Source organism: Anomaloglossus baeobatrachus, chromosome 10, assembly GCF_048569485.1.
Source record: "Anomaloglossus baeobatrachus isolate aAnoBae1 chromosome 10, aAnoBae1.hap1, whole genome shotgun sequence".
NCBI classification, from domain to species: Eukaryota; Metazoa; Chordata; class Amphibia; order Anura; family Aromobatidae; genus Anomaloglossus; species Anomaloglossus baeobatrachus.
In genome coordinates, this window is record NC_134362.1 from 26,621,302 (window position 1) to 26,634,354 (window position 13,053).

General features: G+C 46.8%; 1 protein-coding gene across 3 annotated transcripts in view; it reads right to left on the reverse strand.

Moving 5' to 3' along the window:
• OSBPL5 (oxysterol binding protein like 5) overlaps positions 1–13,053 on the reverse strand; it is a 199,631-nt gene that overhangs the window by 75,573 nt on the left and 111,005 nt on the right. The window lies entirely within an intron of this gene.

The window sequence follows — 13,053 nt, forward strand, 5'->3', positions numbered from 1 at the left end:
GATTTGTTTGTTCTCTAAGGGGTACTTTGCACACTACGACATCGCAAGCCGATGCTGCAATGCTGAGCGCGATAGTCCCCGCCCCCGTCGCAGCTGCGATATCTTGTGATAGCTGCCGTAGTGAACATTATCGCTACGGCAGCTTCACATGCACTCACCTGCCCTGCGACGTCGCTCTGGCCGGCGACCCGCTTCCTTCCTAAGGGGGGCGGGTCGTGCGGCATCATAGCGACGTCACACGGCAGGCGGCCAATAGAAGCGGAGGGGCGGAGATGAGCAGGACGTAAACATCCCGCCCACCTCCTTCCTTCCGCATAGCCGGTGGACGCAGGTAAGGAGATGTTCCTCGCTCCTGCGGCTTCACACACAGCGATTTGTGCTGCCGCAGGAACGAGGAACAACATCGTAACATCGGTCTTTCCCAAATCATGGGAATTTCCGACGCTACACCGATGATACGATTCCGACGCTTTTGCGCTCGTTAATCGTATCAAAAATGCTTTACACACTACGATGTCGACAGCGACGCCGGATGTGCGTCATTTTCGATTTGACCCCACTGACATCGCACCTGCTATGTCGTAGTGTGCAAAGTACCCCTAAGGGTCCCGTTACACGTAGCGACGTTCCAGCGATCCCAACAACGATACGACCTGGTCAGGATCGCTGGTACCACGCTACATAGTCGCTAGTGAGCTGGCAAACAGGCAGATCTAATTAACGACGCAGCAATGATTTGGCGATCCGTATAACGACCTCAGCGGTCGTTGGGACCCTGTCACACAGCAGCTATTCTGACGACTCAGACCTCGATAGAGGCGTAGTGTTTCCACCCAGGCGTGCCAACGAGGTCGCTCATCGTTGTTATGGCGTCAAACACAGCAATGCATGCGGCCCAGCGGGACACCAATGATCAAAAAATGAACCAGGACGTTCAGGTGCGATCGGTGATATCGCTGCGGGGGGGCGGTTGCTGCTATGTGTCACACGTAGCGAGATCGCTAGTGAGGTCGCTGTTGCGTCACAAAACCTGTGATGTTTCAGCGACCTCGATAACGACATCGCTATGTGTAACGGGGCCTTAAGAGATGTCTGCCAGTGGCTTTCTCATAGAGAATACAGGAGCGCTTGATAGGGCGAGCACTCCTGTTTATGGGGAAGTCGGGCAACATAGCTACCGGCTTAACCATTGTTCAGCCAACAGCTATCTAAAGTGTATGGAAGACTTCGGTTATCCAGAAGAGGAAACAATGAGGGGTGGAGTACCACATGACTGCAGTATCAGACTATATAGGGTGTGTTTGGGGTCTGTAATCATGGAGATACATAGGTGCTGTAGACACACAACAGTGCTTGATTCACTTTTTCATTTTAAATGCAAATGAGCATTGAAAAATATTGCAATAAATTCTATATATCCTTTATGGATCCCTTCATTCTGGAGACCACAGACTTTAACAGTGTGATCCTTTTATTGTATCTCCGATCTATCAGAAAATGACTGTATAGATTTACTAATTACCGTGAGTCTCCAGCCTTGAACCCCATGCTGTTAACACTGTAACACTTCATTTTTCCCTGATACACAGCTCTAAATATCCTGTATACAGCGTGTGAAATGGAGTCTATCACCATGTTTCACACAATTAAATTGTTAATAACGATGGATAGGTCACAAAAAAACAAATGCAAAAATAGGGGGGGGGAGTAGTTTTGCTGGGCCTTGAGTACAATTGACCAACTCAGAGCCAGAAGCTCAAGCAGCTCGAACCAATTGACTACAGATTTTTTAGAGACTGATAGCCCCTCTGTTCCTAAAATGATACCTCTACTCAAAGTAGAGCTTTCAGTTTGGAGGCAGGTGAAGAAGGTGGTTCATTTTGAACACATAATAGCTGAGATGCTTCTATGGCAAAATCCATATTTTTCATCCTTATTACCTCACCAATCTTCTCAATTCTGGTGAACCCATGCTGTTACTTTTTTAGGTGACATATTTGAACAAAATATACTGTTGTCTTTCCAGCAATTACAACTTAATTATAACATTTCAAGGTTCCAGGTGGGATGAACTACCACTAGGTGTCACCAGATGCAACTAATGATGGGGAAGTCAAACAAACCGGAGGTTAGGAGCCAGGAGGTCACATATGGAACACAGGGATGAATCAAAGCCAAGGTCAGAGAACAAGCCGAAGGTCAGAAGCCAGGATGTCACGTAAGGTACACTGGGGGGGGAAGTAGAGCCAAGGTCAGGGTACAAGCCAGAGGTTGAACCTATTTCACTATGACCAAAGAATACGTGTCAAACAGATCTTAAGCAAAACCACGATAATGAGGAAGTACCGTTTACAGTTCCACAGTCAGGAAACTTGTGGTTAGTTGAAAACAGGTGCAAGGAAGCTGGCATATAAAATGTACGGCTCATTGCAATATCTCCAGGAAAACTGTGGTCAACTGGCAGAATGTACAGGAAATGTGCAGGAAGCTGCTGGTGCCCACAGCAATTTGTGGTCAAGTTACATGAACATGACTCAGCTGTCACATGCTGGTCACTAATTCACCACTCAGTGCACACGACGTAAACATTTTTCCTATAAAAATACACCAGACTCACTTAATGATTAGGGACATTTCCAGGACGCTGAAGTGTACACAGTACTCCTGTGATGCAAGATGCCATGTTGTTTCCTACTCATTAATCGAGTCCCTCCGATGAGAAAGGATTGCTACAACATACGGTAATGTTGATGCATATTTCTATTATTGTATAAGATTCTATGATTATAAAGTAGTTCTAATGCCTATATGTACCATTGACTAGTCATGTGCTATTAAAATAAATAGTATCTTGCTATAAAGAATCTTAGTATTCGTGCCTGATTAGGATATCAGTGAGCGCTTCGTAAGTACGGGCTTTCAGCCCCCTTTTTAGTAGAATTTAGCAAGACAGGTACACTGGGGAGAAGCGGAGCCAAGGTCAGGGTACAGGCCGGAAGTCAGGAGCCAGGGAACAATGTCAGAGTCAGGGACACGGGACTAGAGGGGTAACAACAGGTCCGTGGTAGGAGGACAACATCAAAGCACAAACGGGAGCCAGAGCACTTAAGGGAACTTTACATGCTGCGATCTTGCTAGTGAAATCACTAGCGAGCGTACTTACCCCCGTCGGTTGTGCAACACGGGCAAATCGCTGCCCATGCCGCACAACATCGCTTACACCAGTCACACGGACTTACCTTCCCTGCTACGTCGCTCTGGCCAGCGAACCGCCTTCTTTTCTAAGCCGTCCAATAGAAGCGGAGGGGCAGAGATGAGCAGGACGTAACATCCCTCCACCTCCTTCCTTCCGCATTGCCGGTCGGCGCAGGTAAGGAGATGGTCGTCGTTCCTGCAGTGTCACACATAGCGATGTGTGGTGCCGCAGGAACGACGAACAACATCGTACCTGCAGCAGCAACGACATTATGAAAAGGAGCGACGTGTCAACAATCAACGATTTTGGACGTTTTTGCGATCGTTGATCGTCGCTCCTTGGTATCACACGCTGCTAACGGCGCCGGATGTGCGTCACTAACGATGTGACCCTGACGATATATCGTTAGCGATGTCGCAGCGTGTAAAGCACCCTTTAGTGCAGGCAGGAACTACGACTGGCGGCGTTCCAGGTGAGGTTGCTCCCTAATGAAGCAGAGCAATCACCCGGAATAAGGCGCCTGGAGAGAGGCCCCTCCCAACACCAGCGAGGATGGAAAACCACCCATCGACCAGCTCAATATACAAAACAGAATATCAGCTTTGCCGGAGAGCAGTGCACCACGGATCAGAAACATGACAACAGTTTTTTTTTTAAGATATCTTCAACTCCGGTCGGTACTTCAAACAAATTGGGCGATTGGAGCGCAGAGACTTTGATATTGGCCTTTACCTTGATAGGAATTCTCAAATCACAAGGCCTACAGAGACTCATGTGGTCCTTACATACTTATATGCTTTCTATAGACACCGCACTTAATCCAGTGAGATTGGAGACGAGGATTGTGAGATTGGAATCTCCACTCAATGTGTCTCCTTCCGTTAACAATAGAATAATTCGGCTTTATATTACTCACCAATCATATTTGACCCTATTTCAGAATGCATGCGTTGTCATACTCCAGATGCCAATTTCTGGGACATGATATGGGTATGTCAGTTTATCTTTTCGTTTTGGTAGGAGGTCGTATCTTCGCTCTCCTCTTTAGTTTTTATCCCCAGTTCTATTGATCCCAAAATTTGGCCATCTGGTGATCTCGATGCGTAAACATGGAATTATCACATGAGAATTTTCCTTACGGAAACCATGTTCCCTGCCAGGAAAATGATAGCCCTATGATGGATGGTGAGTTCAATCTCATGCTGTGCCACCAAATGTCTGTTGGGTTCTGCCAAGCTAAGGAAGAGTCCAGCAAACACAAGACGTGAGCATGATATGAGTCTGATTTCTAGTTTGTTTGTTTTTTCAGCTATAGGTATGTTTGCCCTTGTTTTTATGTTACCTATCTTGACTGACTGCAGAAACCACTAGCAGAAACTTACTGAATCCAATTTTAGTAAGGTCCCGACCCATGACAAAGTGTACATCATGTTCTGGAGCTGGTTCTGGCACATAAATGTGCATTTTTATTAAGCCTGCTTTACACGTTGCAATTAGTTGTACAATCGCATTTGCGATGTGACACGCCCAGGTTGCATACGGGATCTTATGAGATTGCACGTAGGTCGTTCATTTGCTGTCACACGTGCGTTAGTAGTCTATGTTAAATTGATCAATTTTATGTGCGATCCTTTAGATCATGTGTTCTGTGACGTATGCATTGGGCACCTTTTTTTTTTTTTTATTTATTGACTTGCCAAGCGTGTGTAATGTGTAGGGATGCGTTTTTACTATTTCATCTGCCATTCAGCTCTGCTACATGGCCGCTAACAGCAGACACAGACAGCCATGTAGCAGAGCTGAATGGCAGATGACAGCAGACACAGACAGCCATGTAGCAGAGCTGAATGGCAGATGACAGCAGACACAGACAGCCATGTAGCAGCGGTGAATGGCAGATGACAGCAGACACAGACAGAGCCGCACTGTCAGAATGAACTCGGGTGAACTTCACCCGACTTCATGGTCATGCTGCGGCTCTGTCTGTGTCGCGCCCTGATTAGCGGTCACCTGTGAAGGGCTCACCGGTGACCGCTAATCTCCTAAGTGACTGAAGTTAGCAGCCCTCTCTCATACTCACCAATCCCCGATCCCCGGCACTGCACGGCGTTCACACTGCTCCGGCGGCTTTTACTGTTTTGAAAAAGCCGGCCGCCCATTAAACAATTTCGTATTCCCTGCTTTCCCCGCCCACCCAAGAGCCGGGTACAGTCCCAGAACTGTCGCATCTAATGTATGCGGCAATTCTGGGCGGCTGCTGGCTGATATTGTTAGGCTGGGGGGCTCCCCATAACGTGGAGCTCCCCATCCTGAGAATACCAGCCTTCAGCCGTATGGCTTTATCTGGCTGGTTTTAAAATTGGGGGGGACCGCACGCCGGTTTTTTTAATTATTTAATTATTTATTTCACTACACAGTATAGACACGCCCACCGGCTGCTGTGATTGGGTGCAGTGTGACACCTGTCACTCAGCGTGGGGGCGTGTCTCACTGTAACCAATCATAGGCGCCGGTGGGCGGGGAAAGCAGGGAATATGAGATTGTTTAATGGGCAGCCGGCTTTTTCAAAACAGTAAAAGCCGCCGGAGAAGTGTGAATGCCGTGCAGCGCCGGGGATCGGTGAGTATATGAGAGAGGGGGATAGACTGACATGGACAGAGAGTGAGGGACAGAGATAGTGACCGACTGACAGAGATTAGTGAATGACAGACATTGTGAGGCGCTTCAGAACGCAGCTTTTCAGCTGCGCTCTGAAGCGGACCTTTTTTAAGCTGCGGTGCAGAGCGCACACCTGCGCACATAGCATCAGACACCAAAATCGTATGAGGGATGTCACACGTTACAATTGACTAGGTTCGTGCAACAAAACGCTCAATTCTATACAAAGATACGATGTGTTTGCGATCAACGGTTTTGCGTTCAATCCTGATTGCACGTAGATGTCACACGCAGATACCTCACTAACAATGCCAGATGTGCGTCACTTACAACTTGACCCCGACGACGGATTGTGAGATATATTGAAGCGTGTAAAGTGGGCTTTAGACTGATCTTGGGGAGCTGTTAATTCACATGAGAGGTCAGTGATCGGGGCAGGGCTGTAGCACATAGCCCTTATCCGAATACATTTGCTAGGATTGAAGAGAGCTCCCCAATAAATTTAATCCTTTAGATGCCACAGTCAAAAGTGACAACAGCACTTAAGTGGTTACAAAAGGGAAGGGGCTCCCTTCAGCACCCCTGTGATGTGATGGGTTACTTTGGTAGCCAGAAGTCTAAGGGGTACTTTGCACGTTGCGACATCGCTAGCAAATGCTAGCGATGCCGAGCGCGATAGCCCCCACCCCCGTCGCACATGCGATATGTAGTGCGAGCTGCTGTAGCGAACATTATCACTACGGCAGCATCACACGCACATACCTGGTCGGCGACATCGCTGTGACCGCCGAACAATCCATCCTTCAAGGAGGCGGTGCATTCGGCGTCACAACAATGTCACTAATACGTCACACCAATAGAAGCGGAGGGGCGGAGATGAGCGGGATGTAAACATCCCGCCCACCTTCTCCCTTCCGCATTGCCGGTGGACGGCAGGCGCAGGTAAGGAGATGTTTGCCGCTCCTGCGGCTTCACACACAGCGAAGTGTGGAGCTGCAGGAACGACAAACAACCTCCTACCTGTGGACGCACCGACATGAAAATGAACGACGTGACACAGATCACCGATTTTTGACTGTTTCACGCTCGTTCATCTTCTCTCCTAGGCTTTACACGTTGCGACGTCGTTACCGGCGCCGGATGTGCGTCACTTTCGATTTGACCCCGACGATATCGCAGTAGCGATGTCGCAACGTGCAAAGTACCCCTTAGGCTATGTGCGCACGTTGCGTTCTGTACCTTGCAGAAATGAACGTATCCTCTGGCAGAATTTGTCATTGTCAAATTTGGTTTTGACCACATAAACGCAGGAAATACGCATGCGTTTTTATTGCGTTTTTGCCGCGTTTTGACCGGGTTTTACATGCATTTTCAGTGCTTAAAATGGGATGCGTTTTCAATACAAAGACACTACTAAATTAAATTTTGAACATTCAAATACTAGGAAAAAAGTGGAAAAAAAAAATAATAATTAATTCTTTAAATCATACACTATAATGATAATTTTCTAAAAATAATTATTGAGATATACTAATTATGTTAAAAATAAATTCAACTTATTGTTTGACTCTTTTTTTTTTTAAATCGGGCTGGATGTGAGGGCAAAAGGAAACCTCTTGACCTCACTTTAATGCCAAAAACGCATGCTTTAATTTTGACAAAAAAAGCATGCGTTTAGCATCAAAAATGCAAGTAAAACGCTAGGATTTTGATTTTGGATGCGTTTTCAAAACTGTCATTGAGTTCAATGTTACCTAAACGCTGACATGCTGCTTTTATAAACGCAGAGATTTTGACAACATTTTGTCACTCAAAACGCTGCATTTAAAAAAGCATCGTGCGGACGAATTTCGCTAAAATCCCATAGACTTTGCAAAGAAATCAAAACGCATGCATTTTGGCATTGAAACGCTGCAGTTCAAAACCCTGCGGAAACACATGAAAAAACGCAATGTGCGCACATGGCCTAACAGTGGCCCCCGCAGCTGCCTTTTTAGTACACCTGTTATGGTGGTGTCACACACAGCGACGACGACGACAACATCGCTGCTAAGTCGCCATTTTCTATGACGTAGCAATGACCTCAACAGCGACGTCGCTGTGTGTGACACATAACAACGATCAGACCCCTGCTGCGAGAACGCTGCTCGCTCTTGAATATTCCAGGTCATTTTTTGATCACTGCTATCCCGCTGCGCCACATGCATCCTTGTGTTTGACACCGCAGCAGCGACGGTCGCGGCGACGCTGAAGGCAGTGACGTAGGACTGAAGGCAGGACAAGGGCGTGTTTTTGCGGTGTATTTTACAACGCCCCCACGACTCCGATTGGTGGTCATAACAGCGTTCCGATTGGGTAACTTGCCGAAGGCGTTACAGTGATTTCATTCTTTAAGTTCCATTCTTTGTTCCACGTAGTAGAGTCTCTGTCTAGTGTCGCTAGTGTGTCGTTCTTTATGTCTTCCTTTGTTTGGCACGGTCACCCAATCAGGCGCCGCTGTAGTGATCACCAATCGGAACAGAGGGGCATGAAAAAGGCAACGCAAAGGCGCTGTAGCAATCACCAATTGGAACAGAGGGGCGTGAAAAGAGGCAACGCAAAACATGTCTAGGGGTAAACACCACACCTCTATCAAGGTCTGAGTCGTCGCACAGCAACGCGTGTGACACGTCCCAACAACCGTCGAGGTCGCTATAATCGCTGCTCCGTCGCTGCTTAAAATTACATGTTTGACAGCTAGCTAGCGATCATGTAAGGTCGCTGTTACGTCACAGGGAATGGTGACGTAACAGCGACGTCGTTGTCGCTGTCGTTGTGTGTGAACCCAGCTTTAGACCTTGACTGACGTATGATCTTAATCAAATGCCTATTCGTTTACACTGACAGTCACAATACACTGCAAAACTGAAGAATTGCAGTGTATGATATGTGTGATCTGGCATCATAACATGTTCAAGTCCCAAAATGGGAAATTAAAAAAAAAAAAAGTTTAGAAAGTTTTAAAAAGTCGTTCAATGAATGTCATAAAAGAATAACATAAATAGCAATGCAGAATTACTATTTTTGTTCATCCGATCACAAAGAATTAAATAAAATGTGAGCAAAAAGTCATATGTAATAGAAATTGATGTCAATAAAGACAAAAAAATTACAGCAATTAAAAAATGGAGACACCAAAACAAAAAAACAACATTTTTTTGTATTATTAATGTTTATACTTATAAAATCTAAGAAAAGAGAATAATTTTAAATTTGATGTTGCACTATTGTGCCGACAGTCAGAAGTGTAACAAATCATTTATACCTCGAGGTGATCACTAAAAGGCTATGTGCGCACTTTCCGTTTTTACCTGCGTTTCAGGTGCGTTTTGGGTCCGTTTTGAACCGCAGCGTTTTTGTGCCCAAATGCATGCGTTTTGGTTTTCCATTAAAGACAATGAGAATTCGTGATTTCTTGTCCGCACTTTGCGTTTCAAAACGCATCTCAAAAATTGCATAAGTTTGGTCAAAAACCATGCGTCCAGAAAAGGACCCTGTCAATTGTTTTTGCCATTTGTGGTGCGTTTTGTTAACATTTAAGTCAATGAGAAGTAGCAAAATGCAGGCACAATCAAAATTCCAGCGTTTTACCTGCTTTTTTCATTGCAGAAAACATGCTTTTTGGACATCAAAATATTAATTTGATATGTCCCTTTACACACACACATAGTCCGACAAATAAATTTAAGAATAATATGCATCTAGTGCTATATTTCCACTCTCTCTGGAGCGCTGTGGAATGCCCGTTCGGTCTGTAACAAACTGCACATCATTCACGACCTCTTTACCTCTAGCAATCTATCCTTTCTGGGCATCACTGAAACATGGCTGACACCATCCAACACTGCCTCCCCTGCTGTGCTGTGCTACGGTGGCCTTCACTTCTCCCATACTCCTCGCCCTGGCAATAGACAAGGTGGAGGAGTGGGCCTCCTTCTTTCTAACAACTGCAGCTTTAATCCAATCCCACCCTTACCCTCCCTTGTCCTGCCTTCCTTTGAAGTGCACTCTGTCCGCATCTATTCTCCTTCCAACCTCCAAGTGGCCATCATATACAGACCCCCAGGCCCTACCACTTCCTTTATCGACCAGTTCTCTGCCTGGCTTCTACACTTTCTCTCTGCTGACATTCCCACTATTATCATGGGTGACTTCAACATCCCCACTGACACCCGCCAGTCAGCAGCCTCCAAACTACTCTCCCTTGCTTCATCTTTTGGTCTATCTCAGTGGTCCACCTCTGCCACCCATAAAGATGGACACACATTAGACCTTATCTTCACCCGTCTCTGCTCTCTATCTAACCTCACTACCTCCCCTCTCCCCTTATCTGACCACCATCTATTGACCTTCTCTGCCCTGTCCTCCTCACCTGCCCCTCCTGTCCAGCACGTATCACACCCTCGCAGAAACCTCGCACACGTCAACATACATACCCTTTCTGACTCTATCCTACCACTGTCCTCCATATCTTCAGTGCACGACACAAACAGTGCCACCACTTTCTACAACGCCACTCTCACATCAGCTATTGATTCAGTTGCTCCTCTTGTGCATGGCAGAGTGAGACAAATCAATAGACAACCCTGGCACAACAGCCTCACTAAAAAACTACGGCAAGTGTCTAGGGCTGCAGAGCGGCGCTGGAAGAAAACGCACTCCCAGGAAGACTTCACCACATTCAAAAATGCAATTCACACATTTCGCTTGGCCCTTACCTCGGCTAAACAGGAATACTTCAGAAACCTCATATCCTCTCTAACACACAACCCCAAACAGCTCTTCAATACTTTCAACTCCCTCCTTCGCCCACCACTGCCCCCTCCAACCTCCCTCATTTCCGCAGAAGAATTTGCCACATATTTCAAAGAAAAGATCGACCAAACCAGACAAGTCTTTTCTGCTCAACCACCACAACCCCTTCATATAACAGACCACTGCTCCTCCCCCATAAACTTCCTCTCCACTATCACCGAAGAAGAGCTTGCACATCTTCTCTCAAAAGCGCACCTCACCACCTGCGCACGTGATCCCATCCCAACCCACCTCCTCCCCAACCTCACCACTATCCTAATTCCAGCCTTAACCCATCTCTTCAACCTATCTTTATCAACTGGTACCTTCCCTTCTGCCTTTAAACATGCAACAGTCACACCCATCCTAAAGAAACCTTCCCTCGACCCAACCTCTGCTGCCAGCTATCGCCCCATATCGCTACTCCCATTCGCCTCAAAACTCCTGGAACAGCACGTCCATGCTGAACTTTCCTCCCACCTCTCCTCTAACTCTCACTTTGACAACCTACAGTCCGGCTTCCGTCCACATCATTCCACTGAAACTGCCCTGACAAAAATCACAAATGACTTACTTACTGCCAAAGCTAACAACCACTTCTCTATACTCCTACTTCTAGACCTATCCTCAGCTTTTGACACTGTTGACCACTCCCTCCTACTACAGATCCTCTCTTCCCTTGGTGTCAGAGACCTCGCCCTCTCTTGGATCTCTTCATACCTCTCCAACCGCACTTTTACTGTCTCCCACTCCCACACAACCTCTTCATCCCGTCCTCTCTCTGTTGGCGTCCCTCAAGGCTCTGTCCTGGGACCATTACTTTTTTCTATCTATACATTTGGCCTGGGACAACTCATAAAGTCCCATGGCTTCCAGTACCACCTATATGCCGATGACACTCAGATCTACCTCTCTGGTCCAGATGTCACTTCTCTGCTGTCCAGAATCCCAGAGTGCCTATCTGCTATATCTTCCTTCTTCTCCTCTCGCTTCCTAAAGCTCAATGTGGCCAAAACTGAGCTGATCATCTTTCCTCCATCTCCCCTACACTATCTACCTGATCTATCTATTACAATAAATAACATCACGCTCTCCCCAGCATCCAAAGTTCGGTGCCTCGGAGTGACCTTTGACTCTGCCTTGTCCTTCATACCACACATTCAATCCCTCACCACCTCCTGTCGTCTTCAACTCAAAAATATTTCCAGAATCCGTCCCTTCATCAATTCTCAATCCACAAAAATGCTAGTGCATGCTCTCATAATCTCCCGCCTCGACTACTGCAACATCCTCCTATGTGGTCTCCCTGCTAACACGCTCGCCCCTCTCCAGTCCATCCTTAATGCTGCTGCCCGACTGATCCACCTCTCGCCTCACTACCACCCCGCTTCTCCTCTCTGCATGTCCCTTCACTGGCTCCCAATCTTCCATCGTATCCAATTCAAACTACTAATACTGACTTACAAAGCCATCCACAAATTGTCTCCTCCATATATCTCTGAACTAATCTCTCGCTACACTCCAAAACGTAATCTCCGGTCCTCCCAAGATCTCCTTCTATCCTCCTCTCTCATTCGCTCCTCATGCAACCGTCTCCAAGACTTCTCCCGAACATCCCCAGTCTTCTGGAACTCACTGCCTCAACACGTCAGATTATCTACTACACTTGCAAACTTCAAACGGAACCTAAAGACTCATCTGTTCAGAAATGCCTATAACCTTGAATGACCTCACTGCCCCACCACCGTGCGGAGCTGCCGCCCCACCACCGTGCGGAGCTGCCGCCCCACCACCGTGCGGAGCTGCCGCCCCACCACCGTGCGGAGCTGCCGCCCCACCACCGTGCGGAGCTGCCGCCCCACCACCGTGCGGAGCTGCCGCCCCACCACCGTGCGGAGCTGCCGCCCCACCACCGTGCGGAGCTGCCGCCCCACCTACACCCCACCTACTGTCTCCTCCCCATAATCCTATAGAATGTAAGCCCGCAAGGGCAGGGCCCTCTTCCCTCTGTACTAGTCTGTCTACTGTAACTTGTACATGTATTTTGTATGTAACCCCCTTCTCATGTACAGCACCATGGAATCAATGGTGCTCTATAAATAAATAATAATAATAATAATAATAATAATTTTACCGATAAAATGTATATTAACGCTATAATGTTATTAAATATATCTTTTTCCATTATTTTTCCCATTAATATAGATTTGTCTCTTTTTTTCTCTATTTTCATTCTATTTGACTGTTTAAACTTTATTTAGTAGTGTCTTGATGTTCAAAACGCATGGGATAAAGCATGTAAAAAGCGCTGAAAACGCATCTAAAACGCGGTAAATACGCATGCGTTTTCTGCGCTAAATTTCTGG